We start from the raw sequence: 22,456 nt of genomic DNA, 5'->3' as shown, positions 1-22,456 counted from the left end.
GATTATATCACCACCTTCAACAACTCTTTGTCCTTTAATCTGTGACATCTTTTGGTTATCTCCACCTATCACTGGTCTTCTATCCAGCTCTTCTTGTCCCACCCCTCCCTCCCTTATATTTCTGTTGAAGGGTCACTCAGACTCGAAACGTTAACTGTGTTCCTCTCCGCAGAAGCTGCCAGACCTGCTGAGTTTTTCCAGCTATTTTTATTTTTGTTTTTGTTCCCAATCATATCACCGCGGCTGTGCTTGAACTGGCTCAGTCACAGGTGAATGGTCATTTTCTATAGGTTTCCCTGATGCGCGGCTGCTTCCCTCCCCCACCCTGAACCCCCACCCCGAATGTTTCCCTCACCCACACTGACCCCCCCACCCCGAATGCTTCCCTCCCCCACCCTAAACCCCCACCCCGAATGTTTCCCTCCCCCATCCTGACCTCCCACCCCAAGTGCTTCTCTCCCCCACCCTGACCCCCCCATCCCAAATGTTTCCCTCCCCCACCCTGACCCCCCCACCCCGAATGTTTCCCTCCCCCATCCTGACCTCCCACCCCGAATGTTTCCCTCCCCCATCCTGACCTCCCACCCCGAATGTTTCCCTCCCCCATCCTGACCTCCCACCCCAAGTGCTTCCCTCCCCCACCCTGACCCCCCCACCCCGAATGTTTCCCTCCCCCATCCTGACCTCCCACCCCGAATGTTTCCCTCCCCCATCCTGACCTCCCACCCCGAATGTTTCCCTCCCCCATCCTGACCTCCCACCCCGAATGTTTCCCTCCCCCATCCTGACCTCCCACCCCAAGTGCTTCCCTCCCCCACCCTGACCCCCCCACCCCGAATGTTTCCCTCCCCCATCCTGACCTCCCACCCCGAATGTTTCCCTCCCCCATCCTGACCTCCCACCCCGAATGTTTCCCTCCCCCATCCTGACCTCCCACCCCAAGTGCTTCCCTCCCCCACCCTGACCCCCCCATCCCAAATGCTTCTCTCCCCCACCCTGACCCCCCCATCCCAAATGCTTCCCTCCCCCACCCTGACCCCCCCACCCCGAATGTTTCCCTCCCCCACCCTGACCCCCCCATCCCAAATGCTTCTCTCCCCCACCCTGACCCCCCCCATCCCAAATGTTTCCCTCCCCCACCCTGACCCCCCCCATCCCAAATGTTTCCCTCCCCCACCCTGACCCCCCACCCCAAATGCTTCTCTCCCCCACCCTGACCCCCCCATCCCAAATGCTTCTCTCCCCCATCCTGACCTCCCACCCCAAATGCTTCTCTCCCCCACCCTGACCCCCCCACCCCAAATGCTTCACTCACCCACCCTAAACCCCCACCCCAAATGCTTCCCTCACCCACCCTAAACCCCCACCCCAAATGCTTCCCTCCCACACCCTAAACCCCCCACCCTGAATGTTTGTGCATCATAGTCAACAGCAGGGCAGGCCTTGCCCCCCCCACCCCCCACCCCCACCCCCACCATTCACCTCAGCATCAAGGCTGCACTGGCCCCCTGCTCCCCCTCACCCTCAAAAGTTGCCTCACAGAAAGGGCTGCACTTGCCCCCTGAGCACCCCTCACCCACCACTTAACCCCGACCCCTGCCGGTGCCCCTGAAGCCTGCAAAGCAACAGGTGACCCTGGCGAGGTCAGCAGGGCATTGCTGTTCACTCATCTCCACTTCCCCCAAAGTGAAGGCTGCCAAGTGCACATCGCCTGTGTGACACTCGGAAACACATCGACAGGCTTTCCCACCAACATGGACAGATGATCCAGTGGGGGTCCAGCAGCATCTGACCGAGTGTGGCATCAAGGAGCCCCAGCAAAACTGGAGTCAGTGGGAAACAGGGGGAAACTCTCTGCTGGTTAGAGTCATACCGAGCCAAAGGATGTTGGTTGTGGATGTTGGAGGTCAGTCATCTCAGCTCCAGGACATCACTGCAGGAGTTCCTCAGGGTAGTGTCCTCGACCCAACCATCTTCAGCTGCTTCATTAATGACTTTCCTTCCATCATAAGGTCAGAAGTGGGAATGTTCGCTGATGATTGCACAATGTTCAGCACCATTCACAACTCCTCAGATACTGAAGAAGTCCATGTCCAAATGCAGCAAGACCTGGACATATCCAGGCTTGGGCTGACAAGTGGCAAGTAACATTCATACCACACAAGTGCCAGGAAATGACCGTCTCCAACAAGAGAGAATCCAACCATCACCCCTTGATGGTCAATGGCATTACCATCACAGAACCCCCACTATCAACATCCTGGGGGGTTACCAGAAACTTGACCAGAAACTGAACTGGACTAGCCATATAAATATTGTGGCTACAAGAGCAGGTCAGAGGCTAGGAATCATGCGACAGGTAACCCACCTCCTGACTCCCCAAAGCCTGCCCACAGGCACAAGTAAGGAGTGTGATGGAATATTCCCCACTTGCCTGGATGAGTGCAGCTCCCACAACACTCAAGAAGCTTGACATCATCCAGGACAAAGCAGCCCACTTGATTGGTACTACATCCACAAACATTCACTCCCCCCACCACCGACGCACAGTAGCAGCAGTATGTGTACCATCTACAAGATGCACTGCAGGAATTCACCAAGGGTCCTGAAACAGCACCTTCCAAACCCACAACCACTACCATCTAGAAGGACAAGGGCAGCAGATAGATGGGAACACCACCATCTGGAAGTTCCCCTCCAAGTCACTCACCACCCTGACTTGGAAACATTCCACCCACAGTCTCTCTTCAGGAAGACCCAACTCATGAAGACAGGAAGCATGGTTCTGCTGACTCCCATCTCCAGAATTCCTTAGTCACAAACTCACTCTGGCCAATCGCTCTCACACTGTGACCATTCCACGTCTCCCAGGAAAGTGGAGACAGCCCCCACAGTAATTCCTACCTCCGACAGAGGGATTTCTTCATCCTTTCGCCATGTGCCTGGGCCTGAGATTTGAATCTTCCTTTCAGTCACTGTCAGCCAGTCCAATACCTTGTCCAGAACCTTCCGGAAATGCAGGGCCAGAGGCAAAGTCTGCTCCAACTGACTGTGCCTATGAAAGGAGAACACAGAAAGAGAAGACGTACACACAGACAACAGTCATTTCTATGCACTTTTGTCTTTTCCCAATTAATTATAGCTAAAATTGAAAGCACAGGAAACCTGCCAGTTAGTGTGTGGGGGAGGCTTTTCACTGGTGAAATACACCATCAGCTGACAATCCAGTGTCTGAGTCTGGCCAGAGAGGCTGTGCGAGGGCAAACACTGATCACAGCGTCTTAACCTTTGGTGATATGAGTGACAAGCAACACGGCCTCGCCAAACACACGGCCTCGCCAAACAGCATTTCGAGCCTGCTTCGCCATTCATTATGATCATGGCTGATCATCCAACTCAATAGCCTGCTCTCACTTTCTCCCCATACCCTTTGATCCCTTTCGCCCCAAGAGCTATATCTGACTCCTTATTGAAAACAGACAATGTTTTGGCCTCAACTACTTTCTGTGGTAATGAATTCCATAGGCTCACCACTCTCTGGGTGAAGAAATTTCTCCTCATCTCAGTCCTAAATGGTCTACCCCATATCCTCAGACTGTGACCCCTGGTTTTGGACTCCCCGACCATTGGGAACATCCTTCCTGCATCTACCCTGTCTAGTCCTGTTAGAATTTTATAGGTTTCTATAAGATCCCCCCTCATTCTTCTGAACTCCAGCGAGTATAATCCTAATCGACTCAATCTCTCCTCACATGTCAGTCTCGCCATCCCAGGAATCAGTCGGGTAAACCTTTGCTGCACTCCCTCTATAGCAAGTACATCCTTCCTCAGATAAGGAGACCAAAACTGCACACAATATTCCAGGTGTGGTCTCACCAAGGCCCTGTACAATTGCAGCAAGACATCCCTGTCCCTGTACTCGAATCCTCTGGCTATGAAGGCCAACATACCATTTGCCTTCTTTACCGCCTGCTGCACCTGCATGCTTACCTTCAGCGACTGGTGTACAAGGACACCCAGGTCTCGTTGTACATTCCCCTCTCTCAGTTTATAGCCATTCAGATAATAAACTGCCTTCCTGTTTTTGCTACCAAAATGGATAGCCTTACATTAATCCACATTATACTGCATCTGCCATGCATTTGCCCACTCACTCAGCTTGTCCAAATCACACTGAAGCATATCTGCATCCTCCTCACAGCTCACCCTCCCACCCAGCTTTGTGTCATCTGCAAATATGGAGATATTACATTTAATTCCCTCATCTAAATCATTAATATATATTGTGAATAACTGGGGTCCCAGCACCGATCCCTGCAGTACCCCACTAGTCACTGCCTGCCATTCGGAAAAAGACTCATTTATTCCTACTCTTTGTTTCCTGTTTGCCAACCAGTTTTCTACCCATCTCAATACACTACCCCCAATCCCATGCCTTTAAATTTTACACGCCAATCTCTTATGTGGGACTTTAAAAATTCCAGTAGATTTGTCAAGTATGATTTCCCTTTTATAAATTCATGCTGACTCTGTCTGATTCTGCCACTGTTTTCCACGTAGTCAGCTATTAAATCTTTTATAGTGGAGTCTAGAATTTTCCCCACTACCGACGTCACTACATGGATCACTGGGTCTGTTTCGGGGAAGGTGGGACCTGTACAAGTCAGACAGGTTGCACCTGAACTGGAATGGGACCAACATCCTTGCGGGGAGGTTTGCTAGTGCTGTTGGAGGGGGTGAACTAATATGGCAGGGAGATGGGATACACAATGGAGGTACAATAGGTGATGCACTGTCAAATATAGAAGAGAAACTAAGTCAGTCTGCAAGGCAGAGCAAATATAGACTTGTTATGGCACAACAGAATAATACAAGGTTGGATTGCTTTTATTTTAACGCAAGGAGTCTTCCAAGATTAACTGTGGGTGTTGATTCACACATGGGAATATGATCCTGTTCATATCACAGAGACATGGTTGAGGGAGGGGCAGGACTGGCAGCTCAATATTCCAGGGTATAGAATCTTCAGGTGTGACAGAGGCTTTGTAAAAGGGGAGGTGGCATTGCACTGTTGATTGGGGGAAGGCTGATTTCAATACGAAAAGACAGCATCTGGCCAAAGTGGACTGGGAGCAGCTACACGTAGGAAAGTCTACATCAGATTAGCGGGAGTCATTCAAAAAGGAAATAGTGAGAGTTCAGGGCCAACATGTTCCCGTAAAGGTGAAGGGTAGGACCAACAAGTCTAGGGAACCCTGGATGTCAAGGGATATAGAGGATTGGGTAAGGGCTAGGGGCTAAATGCTGGAAAATGCGATTAAAATAGATAGGTGCTTGATGGCTGGCATGGACATGATGGGCTGAAGGGCCTGTTACAGTGCTCTCCTGCTCTATAAGCCTATGGATGTGAGGGGTTGGTGAGGATCATTTCGATTACACAGGGAGTTATAAGGTTCAGGCACTGGTTGAAAGCAGTTTTAAAAGTAACTATGGAAATGGAAAGGGTAAATAATTCAATAGAAAGTATTTATCACAGGGAGAGGAAAGCAGATTGAGATTAATCATGTTGCTTTTTCAGGAAGCTAGCACTGGTACAGTGGGTTGAATGGCCTTCTCCTCAGCTACGCTGTTCCACTTCGTGAGCACACACCTATCATGGGCACATTTCAGTAAAGCTTCCCAACGCTGCTGCAAATCATCCTGGATCCTGTTGTTCCGGGAGCCCAGTGAGGGATTCAGAGTCTCCGTCCCCTCGGTCAGACATTCCACATGTGGCTGGTGATCATCCAACAGGCGGAGCAGCAGCTGGAAAATAATCACAATCTCTGGCCCTTTAATAACTCCCATTTCCATCAAACACACTCACCCAATCACACAATACAGACACCAGGAAAGGAGACCATTCAGCCCATCAATGCTGGGACTGAGCACCAACAAATCACTGAGAGGCACCCCCACTCCGTGTAACCCCCTCACATTCCCCACCCAATACTCCCCCACTCCGTGTAACCCCCTCACATTCCCCGCGCGTAACCCCCTCACATTCCCCGCGCGTAACCCCCTCACATTCCCCGCGCGTAACCCCCTCACATTCCCCCCCGTGTAACCCCCTCACATTCCCCGCGTGTAACCCCCTCACATTCCCCACCCAATACTCCCTCACACGTGTAACCCCCTCACATTCCCCCCCCACCCCCACCCCCGTGTAACCCCCTCACATTCCCCCCCATGTAACACCCTCACATTCCCCCCCGTGTAACCCCCTCACATTCCCCCGCGTGTAACCCCCTCACATTCACCCCCGTGTAACCCCCTCACATTCCCCCCCATGTAACACCCTCACATTCCCCCCCGTGTAACCCCCTCACATTCCCCGCGTGTAACCCCCTCACATTCCCCGCGTGTAACCCCCTCACATTCACCCCCGTGTAACCCCCTCACATTCCTCCGTGTAACCCCCTCACATTCACCCCCATGTAACACCCTCACATTCCCCCCCGTGTAACCCCCTCACATTCCCCGCGTGTAACCCCCTCACATTCCCCGCGTGTAACCCCCTCACATTCACCCCCGTGTAACACCCTCACATTCCTCCGAGTAACCCCCTCACATTCACCCCCGTGTAACCCCCTCACATTCCTCCGTGTAACCCCCTCACATTCCCCCCCATGTAACCCCCTCACATTCACCCCCGTGTAACCCCCTCACATTCCTCCGTGTAACCCCCTCACATTCCCCCCCATGTAACACCCTCACATTCCCCGCGTGTAACCCCCTCACATTCACCCCCGTGTAACCCCCTCACATTCCCCCCCATGTAACCCCCTCACATTCCCCCGCGTGTAACCCCCTCACATTCACCCCCGTGTAACCCCCTCACATTCCCCCCCATGTAACCCCCTCACATTCCCCCCCGTGTAACCCCCTCACATTCCCCCGCGTGTAACCCCCTCACATTCACCCCCGTGTAACCCCCTCACATTCCTCCGAGTAACCCCCTCACATTCCCCCCCATGTAACCCCCTCACATTCCCCGCGTGTAACCCCCTCACATTCCTCCGAGTAACCCCCTCACATTCCCCCGTGTAACCCCCTCACATTCCCCCGTGTAACCCCCTCACATTCCCCCCCATGTAACACCCTCACATTCCCCCCCGTGTAACCCCCTCACATTCCCCGCGTGTAACCCCCTCACATTCCCCACCCAATACTCCCCCACACGTGTAACCCCCTCACATTCCTCCCCCACCCCCACCCCCGTGTAACCCCCTCACATTCCCCCCCATGTAACACCCTCACATTCCCCCCCGTGTAACCCCCTCACATTCCCCGCGTGTAACCCCCTCACATTCCCCACCCAATACTCCCCCACACGTGTAACCCCCTCACATTCCCCCCCCACCCCCACCCCCGTGTAACCCCCTCACATTCCCCCCCATGTAACACCCTCACATTCACCCCCGTGTAACCCCCTCACATTCCTCCGTGTAACCCCCTCACATTCCCCCCCATGTAACACCCTCACATTCCCCCCCGTGTAACCCCCTCACATTCCCCCGCGTGTAACCCCCTCACATTCACCCCCGTGTAACCCCCTCACATTCCTCCGAGTAACCCCCTCACATTCCCCCCCATGTAACCCCCTCACATTCCCCGCGTGTAACCCCCTCACATTCCTCCGAGTAACCCCCTCACATTCCTCCGTGTAACCCCCTCACATTCCCCCGTGTAACCCCCTCACATTCCCCCCCATGTAACACCCTCACATTCCCCCCCGTGTAACCCCCTCACATTCCCCCGCGTGTAACCCCCTCACATTCACCCCCGTGTAACCCCCTCACATTCCTCCGAGTAACCCCCTCACATTCCCCCCCATGTAACCCCCTCACATTCACCCCCGTGTAACCCCCTCACATTCCTCCAAGTAACCCCCTCACATTCCCCCACTCCGTCTAACACCCTCACATTCCCCCCACCGTGTAACTGCCTTACATTCATCCCGTGTAACCCCCTCACATTCACCCCCGTGTAACCCCCTCACATTCCCCCCATGTAACCCCCTCACATTCCCCCCCACCGTGTAACCCCGTCAAATTCCCCACACCGTGTAACCCCCTCACATTCCTCCGAGTAACCCCCTCACATTCCCCCCCCGTGTAACCCCCTCACATTCCCCCCCGTGTAACCCCCTCACATTCCCCGCGTGTAACCCCCTCACATTCCTCCGAGTAACCCCCTCACATTCCTCCGAGTAACCCCCTCACATTCCTCCGAGTAACCCCCTCACATTCCTCCGTGTAACCCCCTCACATTCACCCCCGTGTAACCCCCTCACATTCCCCCCATGTAACCCCCTCACATTCCCCCCCACCGTGTAACCCCGTCAAATTCCCCACACCGTGTAACCCCCTCACATTCCTCCGAGTAACCCCCTCACATTCCCCCCCGTGTAACCCCCTCACATTTCCCCCCGTGTAACCCCCTCACATTCCCCCGTGTAACCCCCTCACATTCCCCCCATGTAACCCCCTCACATTCACCCCTGTGTAACCCCCCTCACATTCCCCCGTGTAACCCCCTCACATTCCCCCCATGTAACCCCCTCACATTCCCCCCCACCGTGTAACCCCGTCAAATTCCCCACACCGTGTAACCCCCTCACATTCCTCCGAGTAACCCCCTCACATTCCCCCCCGTGTAACCCCCTCACATTCCCCCCCGTGTAACCCCCTCACATTCCTCCGTGTAACCCCCTCACATTCCCCACCCGTGTAACCCCCTCACATTCCTCCGTGTAACCCCCTCACATTCCCCCCCGTGTAACCCCCTCACATTCCTCCGTGTAACCCCCTCACATTCCCCCGTGTAACCCCCTCACATTCACCCCCGTGTAACCCCCTCACATTCCCCCCCATGTAACACCCTCACATTCCCCCGCGTGTAACCCCCTCACATTCACCCCCGTGTAACCCCCTCACATTCCCCGCGTGTAACCCCCTCACATTCCTCCGAGTAACCCCCTCACATTCCTCCGTGTAACCCCCTCACATTCCCCCGTGTAACCCCCTCACATTCACCCCCGTGTAACCCCCTCACATTCCCCCCCATGTAACACCCTCACATTCCCCCCCGTGTAACCCCCTCACATTCCCCCGCGTGTAACCCCCTCACATTCACCCCCGTGTAACCCCCTCACATTCCTCCGAGTAACCCCCTCACATTCCCCCCCATGTAACCCCCTCACATTCACCCCCGTGTAACCCCCTCACATTCCTCCAAGTAACCCCCTCACATTCCCCCACTCCGTCTAACACCCTCACATTCCCCCCACCGTGTAACTGCCTTACATTCATCCCGTGTAACCCCCTCACATTCACCCCCGTGTAACCCCCTCACATTCCCCCCATGTAACCCCCTCACATTCCCCCCCACCGTGTAACCCCCTCACATTCCCCCATGTATAACCCCCTCACATTCCCCCATGTATAACCCCCTCACATTCCCCCGTGTATAACCCCCTCACATTCCTCCCCCATGTGACACCCTCACATTCCTCCCCCGTGCAACACCCTCACATTGCCCCCCCCCGTGTAACACCTCACATTCCCCACCCGTGTAACCCCCTCACATTCCCCCACACCATGACACCCTCACATTCCCCACCCGTGTGACCCCCTCACATTTCCCCCAACCCGTGTAACCCCCTCACATTCACCCCCGTGTAACCCCCTCACATTCCCCCCCATGTAACACCCTCACATTCCCCACCCGTGTGACCCCCTCACATTTCCCCCAACCCGTGTAACCCCCTCACATTCACCCCCGTGTAACCCCCTCACATTCCCCCCCATGTAACACCCTCACATTCCCCCGCGTGTAACCCCCTCACATTCACCCCCGTGTAACCCCCTCACATTCCTCCGAGTAACCCCCTCACATTCCCCCCCATGTAACCCCCTCACATTCCCCGCGTGTAACCCCCTCACATTCCTCCGAGTAACCCCCTCACATTCCTCCGTGTAACCCCCTCACATTCCCCCGTGTAACTCCCTCACATTCACCCCCGTGTAACCCCCTCACATTCCCCCCCATGTAACACCCTCACATTCCCCCCCGTGTAACCCCCTCACATTCCCCCGCGTGTAACCCCCTCACATTCACCCCCGTGTAACCCCCTCACATTCACCCCCGTGTAACCCCCTCACATTCCCCCCCCACCCCCACCCCCGTGTAACCCCCTCACATTCCCCCCCATGTAACCCCCTCACATTCCTCCGAGTAACCCCCTCACATTCCCCCCCATGTAACCCCCTCACATTCACCCCCGTGTAACCCCCTCACATTCCCCCCCCACCCCCACCCCCGTGTAACCCCCTCACATTCCCCCCCATGTAACACCCTCACATTCCCCCCCGTGTAACCCCCTCACATTCCCCGCGTGTAACCCCCTCACATTCCCCGCGTGTAACCCCCTCACATTCCCCGCGTGTAACCCCCTCACATTCCCCACCCAATACTCCCCCACACGTGTAACCCCCTCACATTCCTCCGTGTAACCCCCTCACATTCCTCCGTGTAACCCCCTCACATTCCCCCCCATGTAACACCCTCACATTCCCCCCCGTGTAACCCCCTCACATTCCCCCGCGTGTAACCCCCTCACATTCCCCCGCGTGTAACCCCCTCACATTCCCCGCGTGTAACCCCCTCACATTCCCCGCGTGTAACCCCCTCACATTCCCCACCCAATACTCCCCCACACGTGTAACCCCCTCACATTCCTCCGTGTAACCCCCTCACATTCCTCCGTGTAACCCCCTCACATTCCCCCCCATGTAACACCCTCACATTCCCCCCCGTGTAACCCCCTCACATTCCCCGCGTGTAACCCCCTCACATTCCTCCGAGTAACCCCCTCACATTCCCCCCCGTGTAACCCCCTCACATTCCCCGCGTGTAACCCCCTCACATTCCCCGCGTGTAACCCCCTCACATCTCCCCCCCCGTGTAACCCCCTCACATTCCTCCGAGTAACCCCCTCACATTCCCCCCCGTGTAACCCCCTCACATTCCCCCCCGTGTAACCCCCTCACATTCCTCCGTGTAACCCCCTCACATTCCCCCCCGTGTAACCCCCTCACATTCACCCCCGTGTAACCCCCTCACATTCCCCCCCGTGTAACCCCCTCACATTCCTCCGTGTAACCCCCTCACATTCCCCCCCGTGTAACACCCTCACATTCCCCCCCGTGTAACCCCCTCACATTCCCCCGCGTGTAACCCCCTCACATTCCTCCGTGTAACCCCCTCACATTCCTCCGTGTAACCCCCTCACATTCCCCCCCGTGTAACCCCCTCACATTCCTCCGTGTAACCCCCTCACATTCCCCCGTGTAACCCCCTCACATTCACCCCCGTGTAACCCCCTCACATTCCCCCCCATGTAACACCCTCACATTCCCCCGCGTGTAACCCCCTCACATTCCTCCGTGTAACCCCCTCACATTCCCCCCCGTGTAACCCCCTCACATTCACCCCCGTGTAACCCCCTCACATTCCTCCGTGTAACCCCCTCACATTCCCCCGTGTAACCCCCTCACATTCACCCCCGTGTAACCCCCTCACATTCCCCCCCATGTAACACCCTCACATTCACCCCCGTGTAACCCCCTCACATTCCCCCGCGTGTAACCCCCTCACATTCCCACCCGTGTAACCCCCTCACATTCCCCGCGTGTAACCCCCTCACATTCCTCCGAGTAACCCCCTCACATTCCTCCGTGTAACCCCCTCACATTCCCCCGTGTAACCCCCTCACATTCACCCCCGTGTAACCCCCTCACATTCCCCCCCATGTAACACCCTCACATTCCCCCCCGTGTAACCCCCTCACATTCCCCCGCGTGTAACCCCCTCACATTCACCCCCGTGTAACCCCCTCACATTCCTCCGAGTAACCCCCTCACATTCCCCCCCATGTAACCCCCTCACATTCACCCCCGTGTAACCCCCTCACATTCCTCCAAGTAACCCCCTCACATTCCCCCACTCCGTCTAACACCCTCACATTCCCCCCACCGTGTAACTGCCTTACATTCATCCCGTGTAACCCCCTCACATTCACCCCCGTGTAACCCCCTCACATTCCCCCCATGTAACCCCCTCACATTCCCCCCCACCGTGTAACCCCGTCAAATTCCCCACACCGTGTAACCCCCTCACATTCCTCCGAGTAACCCCCTCACATTCCCCCCCGTGTAACCCCCTCACATTCCCCCCCGTGTAACCCCCTCACATTCCCCGCGTGTAACCCCCTCACATTCCTCCGAGTAACCCCCTCACATTCCTCCGAGTAACCCCCTCACATTCCTCCGTGTAACCCCCTCACATTCCCCCGTGTAACCCCCTCACATTCCCCCCCATGTAACACCCTCACATTCCCCCCCGTGTAACCCCCTCACATTCCCCCGCGTGTAACCCCCTCACATTCACCCCCGTGTAACCCCCTCACATTCCTCCGAGTAACCCCCTCACATTCCCCCCCATGTAACCCCCTCACATTCACCCCCGTGTAACCCCCTCACATTCCTCCAAGTAACCCCCTCACATTCCCCCACTCCGTCTAACACCCTCACATTCCCCCCACCGTGTAACTGCCTTACATTCATCCCGTGTAACCCCCTCACATTCACCCCCGTGTAACCCCCTCACATTCCTCCAAGTAACCCCCTCACATTCCCCCCCACCGTGTAACCCCGTCAAATTCCCCACACCGTGTAACCCCCTCACATTCCTCCGAGTAACCCCCTCACATTCCCCCCCGTGTAACCCCCTCACATTCCCCCCCGTGTAACCCCCTCACATTCCTCCGTGTAACCCCCTCACATTCCCCACCCGTGTAACCCCCTCACATTCCTCCGTGTAACCCCCTCACATTCCCCCCCGTGTAACCCCCTCACATTCCTCCGTGTAACCCCCTCACATTCCCCCGTGTAACCCCCTCACATTCACCCCCGTGTAACCCCCTCACATTCCCCCCCATGTAACACCCTCACATTCCCCCGCGTGTAACCCCCTCACATTCACCCCCGTGTAACCCCCTCACATTCCCCGCGTGTAACCCCCTCACATTCCTCCGAGTAACCCCCTCACATTCCTCCGTGTAACCCCCTCACATTCCCCCGTGTAACCCCCTCACATTCACCCCCGTGTAACCCCCTCACATTCCCCCCCATGTAACACCCTCACATTCCCCCCCGTGTAACCCCCTCACATTCCCCCGCGTGTAACCCCCTCACATTCACCCCCGTGTAACCCCCTCACATTCCTCCGAGTAACCCCCTCACATTCCCCCCCATGTAACCCCCTCACATTCACCCCCGTGTAACCCCCTCACATTCCTCCAAGTAACCCCCTCACATTCCCCCACTCCGTCTAACACCCTCACATTCCCCCCACCGTGTAACTGCCTTACATTCATCCCGTGTAACCCCCTCACATTCACCCCCGTGTAACCCCCTCACATTCCCCCCATGTAACCCCCTCACATTCCCCCCCACCGTGTAACCCCGTCAAATTCCCCACACCGTGTAACCCCCTCACATTCCTCCGAGTAACCCCCTCACATTCCCCCCCGTGTAACCCCCTCACATTTCCCCCCGTGTAACCCCCTCACATTCCCCCGTGTAACCCCCTCACATTCCCCCCATGTAACACCCTCACATTCCCCCCCGTGTAACCCCCTCACATTCCCCCGCGTGTAACCCCCTCACATTCACCCCCGTGTAACCCCCTCACATTCCTCCGAGTAACCCCCTCACATTCCCCCCCATGTAACCCCCTCACATTCACCCCCGTGTAACCCCCTCACATTCCTCCAAGTAACCCCCTCACATTCCCCCACTCCGTCTAACACCCTCACATTCCCCCCACCGTGTAACTGCCTTACATTCATCCCGTGTAACCCCCTCACATTCCTCCAAGTAACCCCCTCACATTCCCCCACTCCGTCTAACACCCTCACATTCCCCCCACCGTGTAACTGCCTTACATTCATCCCGTGTAACCCCCTCACATTCACCCCCGTGTAACCCCCTCACATTCCCCCCATGTAACCCCCTCACATTCCCCCCCACCGTGTAACCCCGTCAAATTCCCCACACCGTGTAACCCCCTCACATTCCTCCGAGTAACCCCCTCACATTCCCCCCCGTGTAACCCCCTCACATTTCCCCCCGTGTAACCCCCCTCACATTCCCCCGTGTAACCCCCTCACATTCCCCCCATGTAACCCCCTCACATTCACCCCTGTGTAACCCCCCTCACATCTCCCCCCCCGTGTAACACCCTCACATTCCCCCGTGTATAACCCCCTCACATTCCCCCATGTATAACCCCCTCACATTCCCCCATGTATAACCCCCTCACATTCCCCCGTGTATAACCCCCTCACATTCCTCCCCCATGTGACACCCTCACATTCCTCCCCCGTGCAACACCCTCACATTGCCCCCCCCCGTGTAACACCTCACATTCCCCACCCGTGTAACCCCCTCACATTCCCCCACACCATGACACCCTCACATTCCCCACCCGTGTGACCCCCTCACATTTCCCCCAACCCGTGTAACCCCCTCACATTCACCCCCGTGTAACCCCCTCACATTCCCCCCCATGTAACACCCTCACATTCCCCCGCGTGTAACCCCCTCACATTCACCCCCGTGTAACCCCCTCACATTCCTCCGAGTAACCCCCTCACATTCCCCCCCATGTAACACCCTCACATTCCCCCGTGTATAACCCCCTCACATTCCCCCATGTATAACCCCCTCACATTCCCCCGTGTATAACCCCCTCACATTCCTCCCCCATGTGACACCCTCACATTCCTCCCCCGTGCAACACCCTCACATTGCCCCCCCCCGTGTAACACCTCACATTCCCCACCCGTGTAACCCCCTCACATTCCCCCACACCATGACACCCTCACATTCCCCACCCGTGTGACCCCCTCACATTTCCCCCAACCCGTGTAACCCCCTCACATTCCCCCCTCCCATGTAACCCCCTCACATTTCCCCCCCCGTGTGACCCCCTCACATTCCCCCCCACCCGTGTAACCCCCTCACATTCCCCCCCACCCGTGTAACCCCCTCACATTCCCCCCAGTGTAACCCCCTCACATTCCCCCCAGTGTAACCCCCTCACATTCCCCCCAGTGTAACCCCCTCACATACCGCCGTGTAAGCCCCTCACATTCCCCCATGTAAGTCTCTCACATCCCCCGCCCATGTAACACCCTCACATTTCCCCCCCATGTAACCCCCTCACATCCCCCCTCCGTGTAACCCCCTCACATTCCCCGTGTAACCCCCTCACATTCCCCCCCCAGTAACCCCCTCACATCCCCCCTCCGTGTAACCCCCTCACATTCCTGCCCCCCAGTAACCCCCTCACATCCCCCCCCGAGTAACCTCCTCACATTCCCCGAGTAACCCCCTCACATTCCTCCAAGTAACCCCCTCACATTCCCCCCCGTGTAACCCCCTCACATCCCCCCCCGAGTAACCTCCTCACATTCCCCGAGTAACCCCCTCACATTCCCCGTGTAACCCCCTCACATCCCCCCCCGAGTAACCCCCTCACATCCCCCCCCGAGTAACCTCCTCACACTCCCCGTGTAACCCCCTCACATTCCCGCCCCCCAGTAACCCCCTCACATTCCCCGTGTAACCCCCTCACATCCCCCCCCGAGTAACCTCCTCACATTCCCCGAGTAACCCCCTCACATTCCCCGTGTAACCCCCTCACATCCCCCCCCGAGTAACCTCCTCACACTCCCCGTGTAACCCCCTCACATTCCCGCCCCCCAGTAACCCCCTCACATTCCCCGTGTAACCCCCTCACATTCCCCGTGTAACCCCCTCACATTCCCCGTGTAACCCCCTCACATCCCCCCCCGAGTAACCTCCTCACACTCCCCGTGTAACCCCCTCACATTCCCGCCCCCCAGTAACCCCCTCACATTCCCCGTGTAACCCCCTCACATCCCCCCCCGAGTAACCTCCTCACATTCCCCGAGTAACCCCCTCACATTCCCCGTGTAACCCCCTCACATCCCCCCCCGAGTAACCTCCTCACATTCCCCGTGTAACCCCCTCACATTCCCCGTGTAACCCCCTCACATCCCCCCCCGAGTAACCTCCTCACATTCCCCATGTAACCCCCTCACATTCCCGCCCCCCAGTAACCCCCTCACATTCCCCGTGTAACCCCCTCACATCCGCCCCCCTCCGTGTAACACCCTCACAGTCCCCCACTCCGTGTTACCCCCTCACACCCCCCCCTCTGTCAGGTGACTGTCCGTTTAGGGTTGAGCTGGGGGATGTTGAACAGCAGCTGTGAACAGTCCCAGCCGGTTATAAATATTGGAAAATGTCCTTAAGCAGTTTAACAAAATGAAGTAACGGTTGGAGATGATTTTGGGGTTGAGATTCAGCAATGGGTTAGTGGATTTGTTAGTGAGACGATGATGAAATTAATGATATATCTGTGACATCTGAGGCTGTACGAGATCTCAGAGCATATGAGCCTGTGTCCTGTGTCCCCTGTAGCCCTCCTGAGCCCTTTGGAAATAGTTTGGTTGAAGTTAAACGATTGTGACCATCTCACACCTGACACAAGGAAACAAAGCCTCCTGCAGGTTTGGTAAGATCAGAAAGCCTGATATTGTTAAAAACCTCACTGAAACACAGCTACAGCATCAAAACACCCCTCACTTTCCCCCACCATCCAACCCCCTCTCAGCTTTTTGTCAATGTATTCATGGGCCCTGAGTTTCACTGGCTGCATCAGCATTTATTGCCCTTGAGGAGGTGGTGGTGAGCTGCAGTCCATGTGATGTAGATTCCAAGCATTAAAAGTCAACCACATTGCTGTGGGTCTGGAGTCACATGTGGGCCAGACCAGGTAAGGATGGCAGATTTCCTTCCCTAAAGGACAGTAGTGACCCAAATGGGTTTTTATAACAATGGTTTTGTGATTATCATCAGATTTTTAATTCCAGGTGTTTATTGGATTCAAATTTCCCCATTTGCTGTGATGGGATTTGAACCTGGGACCCTGGGTCTCTGGAATACTCAGTCCAGTGACAACACCACAATATCACCACCACCCCATGTGGTACTTTATCAAACACATTCTTAAAATCCAAATAGACATCATCAACCACATTCCCTTCATCAAGCTTCTCTGCTCCTTCATTAAAAAATTCAATTCTATTAGTCAGGCGTGATGTACCTTTTACAAATCCATGCTGGATCCTCTTAATGAACTCAAACCTCTCCAACAGCCCAGTGATTATTTCCCCGATTATTGTTTCTGAAACCTTTCTCACCGTTCATGTTAAACTGACCGGCCTGTAGTTACCAGCACTGCCCTTACACCCATTCTTGAATAAGCCTGCCGCATTTGCACTCTCCAATCCCCTGGCACCTCCCCTGTATCCAGGGAAAATTGGAAGATTAAGACAGGCCATTTCACTATCTCCACCCCCACTCCCGTTAGCAACCTGGGATGCAAGTCCTCCGGAGCAGGTGAATTATCCATCTGAGCGTGTCCATCTTCTCCAGGACATCTTCCCTCTCAATTTTCCAATCGATTTCCTCCACTGTCTCCACTTGTACCAATATCCTCTTCCTCAGTGAACACTGATACAAAGAACTCATTAAGTAGGACTGAGTCTCCACAGCCTCTGGGGTAAAGAATTCCAAAGATTCACAACCCTCTGAGAGAGAAATTTCTCCTTCTTTCATTTCAGTCTGAAATGGTCGATCTCTTATTCTTGAAGCCTCTCTAGCATTGGTGCTGCCAAATTTGTGAAGATTATTAGAAATTTAAATCAGCTGATTACCTTCTGTTCCTGTAGCTGCGCTTTCACTACCCCCAGCTCTGCGGAGGGAGGGTTCTGATTGCTTATCACTTCTTCAATGTCATCGATCCAGCTCCGCAGTTTTGTCAAATGATCATCAAAAGTCCCAGAGTCCAGTGGAGCCTGGGATGAACAGAGATGACATGTTAGTGTCATTGAGGAAGAGAGAGAGAGCGAGGGAATAGAGAGAGAGAGGGAATAGAGAGAGAGAGAGGGAATAGAGAAAGAGAGGGAATAGAAAGAGAGAGGGAATAGAGAGAGGGACAAGAGAGAGGAGGACTAGAGAGAGAGGGGTATACAGGGAGAGAGGGAATAGAGAGAGAGAGAGAGGGAATAGAGAGGGAGAGGGAATAGAGGGACAGAGAGAGAGACAGAAAAAGGGAGAGAGGGGAAACAGAGAGAATGAGTCAGGAACAGAGAAAAAGGACAAAGAGAGAAATGGAGAGAAAGGGAGTGAGAGAGGAATAGAGGGAGAAGAGGGACAGAGATAGAGAGACAGCAATAGAGAAAAGGACAGAGAGAAAGAGAGAGTAAAAGCAGAAGGTAAGAGATACAGAAAGGAAGGATGGATGTCACGATAATAGCTGATTGTTGTTGGACTCTGCCTTTTTATATTCATTGATGGGATGTGAGTGTCTGTGGCTAGGCTAATATTTATTGCCCATCCCTAATTGCCCTTGTTTAGAGGGCATTTAAGAGTCAACCACATTGCTGTGGGTCTGGAGTCAATTCCAGATTTTATATTGAATTCAAATTCCACCATCTGCCGGGTCCCCACATCATTACCCTGGGTCTCTGGTCCAGTGACAATATGACTACACCACCAGCTCCCCGGTATGAGACTCTGTACTTTATATAGGGTCACCTGGCCTGGGGGTGAAGGTCAGACAGCACATGTTGGAGCCTGTCTTTAAAGCATTCAGACTCTGCAGAGATGTGTCCATGTTGGTAAATTGTGTTATCAATAAAGTTAACTCAGCTACAATGTTGAGTCTGTGTACATCATTGGGACAAAAAAAAACAAGATACAAGACACTGGACACATGGAGAGAGAAAAAAGAAATGGACAAGGAGAAAGAGAGAGAGAGATTGTGAAAGAGTGACAGTGAATTTCAGCACTCACCTCCTCCTTTCTCCACAGGGAGGAGTGAACAGAGATTCTCACAGGCAGGTGGGTAACTGGGTAAAGGTTCAATTAATGAATTAAATATTAACCTCGTTTTCCCTACAGATCTTGGCAAGATTTTCATTGAAACCTAACTCACTCAAAACCTATACACTCAGAGTTAATATTGACACTCGGAGAGTGGAATTGCCCCAGATTTGCACTGAGTGCGATAGTGAGCAGGTAAAGAGGGTGTTTTACCCACAATCCACAATGGCAGCTTTTCACCCTGTATCATCCCAATCCCAATCATTAATGACGCATTCCCGGGAAACATGCCTTTAACTGGGGTCAGGCTGTCATTCACCCACCGCACCATCACTCCACCTGTTGCACCACATTTAAGCTGCGGCTGCGGGCAGACGTCTCTGTTCTCCCAGCCCAGGACTGTCACACAGGAGGCAGAATGGCCCCAGAAGGCAAAAACACTGCAGCCCCTCCCCCAGTTTAATGAAGTGTCCATCGAGTGCCTTTTGGATGCTATGGAGGCCGGTCAGGATTTCCGCTCCCCCCCTCTAGCCGCAGGGTGGGCAGCAACATCACTAATCTGGCCTGGGAGGCGATGGCAGTGGTCAGCACCAACACCCTGCAAAAGAGGACAGCCACCCAGTGTCACAAGGAGATGAATGATCTCCTCTGTTCCGCCAGGGTTAGTCACTCTTTTCACCACTCCCAACTCACACACTCACAAACCCATCGCACACCCACAGGCCCCTCACTCACTGTCAGTACAAGGGACATCACCATTCACTCTCTCCACCTCACCATCATTGTCCTCAGCCCGTCCATAGGACCACTCACCACCCACACAAGCCAGGTATACTTACCATCTGGCCCAGCAGGAGTCCTGCTTACACTCTCCACATCTCTGGCCAAGGGGGAAATGCTAGAGGATTGGAGAACAGCTAATGTGGTTCCGCTATTTAAGAAGGGTTGTAGAGATAAGCCAGGGAACTACAGGCCAGTGAGTCTCATGTCAGTGGTAGGGAAACTATTGGAGAAAATTCTGAAGAAGAGAATCTATCTCCACTTGGAGAGGCAAGGTTTGATCAGGGATAGTCAGCATGGCTTTGTCAGAGGGAGGTCATGCCTAACAGATTTGATTGAATTTTTTGAGGAGGTAACCAGGTGTGTAGATGAGGGTAGTGCAGTTGATGTAGTTTATATGGATTTCAGCAAAGCCTTTAACAAGGTCCCACATGGGAGATTTATAAAGAAAGCAAATGCACATGGGATACAGGGTAATTTGATAAGGTGGATTCAAAATTGGCTTAGTTGTAGGAGACAGAGGGTGATGACAGAAGGATGCTTTAGTGACTGGAAGCCAGTGTCCAGTGGTGTACCACAGGGATCTGTGCTGGGTCTCCTATTATTTGTCATATATATAAACAACATAGATGACTATGTGGGGGGTAGGATTAGTAAGTTTATGGATGACACAAAGATTGGCCGGGTGGTTCACAGTGAGGTTGAGTGTCTTGGGCTACAGGAAGATATAGACGGGATGGTCAAATGGGCAGATAAGTGGCAGATGGAATTTAACCCTGAAAAGTGTGAGGTGATACACTTTGGAAGGAGTAATTTGACAAGGAAGTATTCAATGAACGGCATGACACTAGGAAGTTCTGAGGAACAAAGGGACCTTGGTGTGTGTGTCCATAGATCTCTAAAGGCAGAGGGGCATGTTAGTGGGGTGGTGAAAAAGGCATATGGGACACTTGCATTTATTAATCGAGGCATAGATTACAAAAGTAGGGAGGTCATGTTGGAATTGTATAGAATCTTGGTGAGGCCACAGCTGGAGTACTGTGTGCAGTTCTGGTTGCCACATTACAGGAAGGATGTGATTGCACTGGAGGGGGTGCAGAGGAGATTCACCAGGATGTTGCCTGGGATGAAATATTTAAGTGATGAAGAGAGGTTGGATAGACTTGGGTTGTTTTTGTTGAAGCAGAGAAGACAGAGGGGTGACCTGATCGAGGTGAACAAGATTATGAGGGGCTTGGACAGGGTGGATAGGAAGCAGTTGTTCCCCTTAGTTGAAGGGTCAGTCACAAGGGGACCTAAGTTCAAGGTGAGGGGCAGGAGGTTTAGGGGGGATGTGAGGAAAAACTTTTTTACCCAGAGGCTGGTGACGGTCTGGAATGCACTGCCTGGGAGGGTGGTGGAGGCGGGTTGCCTCACATCCTTTAAAAAGTACCTAGATAAGCACTTGGCACATCATAACATTCAAGGCTATGGGCCAAGTGCTGGTAAACTGGATTAGGTAGGCTGGTCAGGTGTTTCTCATGTATCGGTACAGACTAACAGACTAAATGGGCCAAAGGGCCTCTTTTGCACTGTGTGATTCTGTGATTCTGTGATCTCTATCCATGCAGGACAAACTGGCTCACAACAAGAGGGAGATGCTGCAGACCAGTGGAGGGACACCTGAAATCACAGCCCACATGGACTTTAAAAACAGAGCATAGGCAGGGAGAGATTCTTGGGAGGTTATTGACAATAGCGAATATTATGTGCAAGTGTTTACCACCCATTCCCAGGCTGTGCAATTACATCCCCTTAACCTCCCTAAACCTGCCGCTATGTCTTGGTACATCAGCATCAACTCTGGACCCCATGAAGTCTCATGGCATCAGGTCAAACATGGGCAAGGAAACCTCCTGCTGATTACCACGTACCGCCCTCCCTCAGCTGATGAATCCTCCATGTTGAACACCACTTGGAGGAAGCACTGAGGGTGACAAGGGCACAGAATGTACTCGGGGTGGGGGACTTCAATGTCCATCACAAAGAGAGGCTCGGTAGCACCACTACTGACCGAGCTGGCTGAGTTCTAAAGGACATAGCTGCTAGACTGGGTCTGCGGCAGGTCGTGAGGGAAACAACAAGAGGGGAAAAACATACTTGACCGCATCCTCATCAACCTGCCTCCCGCAGATGCATCTGTCCATGACAGTATTGGTAGGAGTGACCACCATACAGTCCTTGTACAGACGAAGTCCCACCTTCACATTGAGGATACCTTCCATCGTGTTGTGTGCTAAATGGGACAGATTTCAAACAGATCTGGCAACTCAAGACTGGGCATCCATGAGGTGTTGTGGGCCATCAGCAGCAGCAGAATTGTACTCGAACACAACCTGTAACCTCATGGCCCTGCATATCCCCCACTCTACCATTACCATCAAGCCTGGGGATCAACCCTGGTTCAATGAAGAGTGCAGGAGGGTATGCCAGGAGCAGCACCAGGCATACCTAAAAATGAGGTGCCAACCTGGTGAAGCTATAACACAGGACTACTTGTGTGCCAAACAGCATAAGCAGCAAGTGATAGACAGAGCTAAGTGATCCCACAA

Source organism: Carcharodon carcharias, chromosome 3 (genome assembly GCF_017639515.1).
Source record: "Carcharodon carcharias isolate sCarCar2 chromosome 3, sCarCar2.pri, whole genome shotgun sequence".
Classification (NCBI taxonomy): Eukaryota; Metazoa; Chordata; class Chondrichthyes; order Lamniformes; family Lamnidae; genus Carcharodon; species Carcharodon carcharias.
Note: the sequence above shows the minus strand (reverse complement) of the source record.